Raw genomic sequence first — 4655 nt, 5'->3', positions numbered from 1 at the left:
AGTTAAAAATGTCTTTTACAGTGGCATCTCTTGCGGTTTTAGTCTGCCTTGCGTAATGTAATGTGGCTTAGAAAAGTAGTATTTTGGCATATTCTGTGTCTTCTACCCCTCTGTAGAAGATTTTTCTTTCTCTCTTCCACAAAAGAAATTTGTTCTTATTTTTTAAAATTGAATGGTTGAGGAAGAAGTTCAGGAAAATAAATTCTTGCTTCATTTTTTTCTATTGAACAATCATCTGTCATATTTATATATCTTCCAGTTGCAAACATCTTTTAGCAGGTATCTGGAATAATGGCAGAGAAATATTTGATTATCTTCCGCACAACTGGGCATAGTAGGAAGAATCACTAGTTCCCTCTCATTCAAAGCTAGGTGTGATACAGCTGGCAAGCAACACGAAACTAATAATTTATTATCTAACCTTTTCATTTCTCCCACTCTCACTTCTAGTTGAAAGGTGCAACATTAGCTGTTAGGGGAGTTTTCCTCTTTTGATATGTGGAAAAGCACGTTTAAGGTAAAACACGTGAACTCTTGCTGCCCCATCTGCCGTGGGGAGCAGGGGTCTGCTGGGGGCTGTGCCGACACAGCCCAGGCTCCTCTGCCACTGTTACCTCCCATTCTGGATGCATATTAAATATGTATGTAATGTAGCTCATGTTTCTTTAGTGATATTTATAGTGTGTGATTAGTTTACAGTTTTAACTTTGAGCACAACCACACATTGGTGTGACACACAATAATATGCCTGGCATATGGTTTTTGCAGAAACCAATTATCACCGATGTAACGTGCTGAACAGTTTTTAAGCAGGTTGCTGAAAAATGGTTTCTGAAAGCAGCCGGACGTGGGCTTTTTCCACAATCGCTGTATTTGTCTCCCACTTGATCCCTGATTTTGCAGCCGTGTTGCGGTGATCAAAGATGTATGTTGGGTTTGTGTGGAAGAGGCTGAAACGTGGCCGTGGTTATGTGCGTGAGCATACATCAGGAATGGCTCTGTATTTAGGAGTTTTTTGGGTTTCTGGTGTTCTTAGAAAAATTGCCACACTGTCATTTTTCATGAGAAATTTAATTCTAAATGCAATTCTGTTCCTCTCTGGATTTCTTATAGTTATTAAATTTAAACTTAGTAAACAGATTCTTGTACTAACTGTAATGCTTTGCTCTCTGTTAATACAGTGAAACGCTTGTCCATGCTGTCCTGAATCAAACCAAGATTGATAACAATAGGAAAATTCAGATGTGTATGCCAAGACTATAATCTTGTATTTTTGTACAAGTCTTTGACACCTGTCTTTTGTGTGCATTTATTTTCCTGTAGATGTATTTGTATTTTTAGTACATTCTTAATACAGTTTGCTGCTTCATTTGTTTAAAGCTGTTCTACTCACTTTAAAAATTTCAGTGAAATTCTTTCCTTGAACACAGTTCAGATTCCTGACTTTCCTTCAGCTTAAAAAGGAGCACTATTAATGGTTTTGTTCATATTGCTTAGATTTATTTTGTTATTATTCTCTAGCTCCTACTTTTCAGGTATAGCTATTTTGGTATTATAAAGAATGATGGATTATATAGGAAAGTTTCTTTTGAAGTACTCCTGATATTGTGCAATGCACTTGGGGGTCAGCTACACTTGACTGATGCATGATTTATCCGATGTCCCTGCCACTTTCTGAGATAAAGCTGCTATTTTATCAAAAATGCCAGCAAGTGTGATTTAGAATTTATATACCTCCTTTTTCAAATAATTGTTCTGATTACTTTCTGGCATGGCAATAAAATGATAAAGGTAATTGCACACAAATGTGAGATAGCACCAAAATACAATAAAATTAACTTGAATTAGCTTGACTTGTCGATGAGAAGTATTTATGAAATGTATTTTTGCAATAAGGGAGACTGATATTATAGCTGGAAGGTGAGTTATTGCCTTAATGTAATACTGTTTGAAATTTAAAAAAGAGGCTGTTACAGTTGAGGGTGATTGTGCCTTTGAAATTAAGTTGAAGTGATTCTTATAATTGGCAGCAATAATGCATTGTGAAGGTAATATCTTTTATTGTGTTATGCCTAGTTGCATTATCTTTTATTTAGCTGGTCCTGACTTCAGCTCTGCAGAGAACGCAGGAAGGAGCAGATCAAGAATTTTGTGGATTTAGGTGATAAAAATTTGAAATGTTACCTAATATTAAAGTCATTCTTCTGCTAGATTTTTTCATTTTTAGCCCATTTTCAGTTCCCCTGAACCTGATACGAGTCTCATTTGATTAAACTTTCATCTCTTTTCCTTGTATTAGAGTAGTTGCCATATATTTACATACACAGCTGAACCCTGTAACAGTAGTGCGCTACAGTCTTGCTATACGTATGTATGGATGCATATACATCAAGTGGTGATTTTGGCAGGTAAACTTTGTATTTCTCAGTGCCTCGAAGTATAACCTCCTCTTATTAGAAGTATGTACACACTTTTACAGCAAGCACTTCAACGGTAATTAAGGAGTAGATCTTAAAATGTTGACTAATATCCTGAGTTTATTTTTTGAAGTGATGAACACTTCTGGAAAATCCAGACAGCTGTGATCGTTTGTTTTCCTTTGTGTGAGACTTGTTAAACTTCAAACCAGTAACAACTAGATACTAATTTTGGGGCCTCTCTAATTCTTAGAGACCACATTCTTCATCTTTGATTCTTTAGCATGGTATTTGTTTCTTTAATTGTTCGGTGACAAATTCCTTAATTATGAGTTAGTGTTTTATTATGTGATTACATGTTAAAACAGTGAACAACTGAACAAAGTATAACATAGCTTTGTAGTGCATTGTACAGTGCTTCTAATTGAATCTTCGGGCATATGATTTCCAGTCTAAAGGGGGTGCTTAATCCATTTGTGGGTCCATCACTAAGTTAAGAATGACAACATCCTTCTACACCTCCACGGTAGATGCACCAAGCAGTGTGGCTTACAGGATGAGTGCTGGTGGGATTTTCAGGTACCTCCTAACAGCAGGGAATGTACATAATTATGACTTCTGTCTTTGCTATTGTATAATTTGATTATTACAGAAATATCTAGCCCTGTCCTGTCTGTTTTTTCCTGTTCTTGGCACTTTATTTCTTGTCCAATTCTGCTCCGATTAATTATATTATCTCTAGGCAGCCCACCATTTCAAACAAGATATCCTAAAGTAACTGGGTGTCTTTAAGCTTGTCAGGCTGTTTCACTTCCTTTTTTTCCTGGGCACCAAGATGCATCCTAGGGATGGCATGACCCAATTCTGCAACCTTGATGCTGACCCACCACAACCACTAATTTGTATAGCTTATTAATACCACATTTTCTAATGGCATTTTACTTGTATGCTGCATGTAAACGCTTGACTTTTTTCAAAATGTTCATCTTAGCTTCATGTTAATGATATAAGATGATGACATAATCTACAGTATATATGGTTTAAACTGCTACGTGGCCACAGCAGTGGCTGCTGCACTGGCATAGCATTTAAGTTTCCTACATAAGTAAGAGCTGGGGGAAGGTACAAAATGTGTTTGTTTACTTGGGTTTGGAGAGGTATTGGAGGAAATAGTATATCTGAATTCCTGTTTAAACAGTCCACTGAGGTCTTGTGTTTAAGTATCTGCTGCTACTAATGTCTCAGATCAAAGCTTGGCACGTGGGCAATAGATGAAGTAGGAAAATGCACTTGAATACAGTCTGGAATGCAATACTAATAACCTACCTGCCTCTTCTAAAGGAGAAAAAAATGTTTTATTACAATTAAAATATCATTCTTTAAGTAAAATAAAGAAGTCTGAGGTAGCCCTGGTAAGTACACTGGGAATTTGCCATTTGACAGACCATGATTACTCCTGTCTGCCAAAGCAACCGACTGAAGATGTAGCCAAAGAGCCAGAGGCTACTACTGCTTGGAAATACACTTTTATAGCTTGGCATTTTGGGGTCTTTTGATTGCCGTCCAAAGAGGATTAGTAGTATAATACAATGGGACAACAGAAACTTGCTTTTGTTGTCTTTGATTGTTTTGTAAGGAATTATGTGTTTGCTCTTGTCGAATACTTTTAAAATGCCGTAGAAAGCAAATGTCGCTCTCTGTACATGAACATGTATCAGTCTGGTTTGTCAGGGGCTTCTGTGAAGTGGACCTTTTGATAAGTGAAGATGGGGACTGATTTTTAGTGACTGCTGTGCCAGTGTATATTTGTATATGTTCAAAATACGCAATTTAATTCTGTACCTTCACAATTTTTATGGGATTAGTTCTTTGGAAGGTAAAGAAATTGTTGTATCACCCCAAACTAACCCTGGATTTGCTTACCGTCTGTCTGACATTTCTTGGCTAGAGCGGGTTTGGAAAGGAAATGAGAGTAGATCTTGTTTTCACACCCTCTGAAGTTACAGATTTGGCTTAACCAGGGTTAGATTTACTTAGAGAAGCATTGGAGATATTAGTAGAGTACTGGAGAAGATCCAGGCTGCTGTGTTTCATAATGAGAACTGAATGTTTTAATTCTGTTTTAAAATACGAAATTGCATGCTAATGGCATAAATACGACGTACCAGCCAGAGGTTGGAAATACGATGATTTTTGCACAGGAATCCAGGAGGTGAGTAGTTGTGGCTGCTGAAAAGC

The 4655-nt window shown here is 37.0% G+C and overlaps 1 protein-coding gene across 2 annotated transcripts in view; it reads left to right on the top strand.

Moving 5' to 3' along the window:
* MGMT (O-6-methylguanine-DNA methyltransferase) overlaps window positions 1-4655 on the top strand; it is a 162108-nt gene that overhangs the window by 664 nt on the left and 156789 nt on the right. The window lies entirely within an intron of this gene.

Source organism: Pygoscelis adeliae, unplaced genomic scaffold, assembly GCF_000699105.1.
Source record: "Pygoscelis adeliae isolate BGI_AS28 unplaced genomic scaffold, ASM69910v1 Scaffold4, whole genome shotgun sequence".
In the NCBI taxonomy this organism is placed as follows: Eukaryota; Metazoa; Chordata; class Aves; order Sphenisciformes; family Spheniscidae; genus Pygoscelis; species Pygoscelis adeliae.
This window is presented reverse-complemented; position numbering and strand designations above follow the sequence as displayed.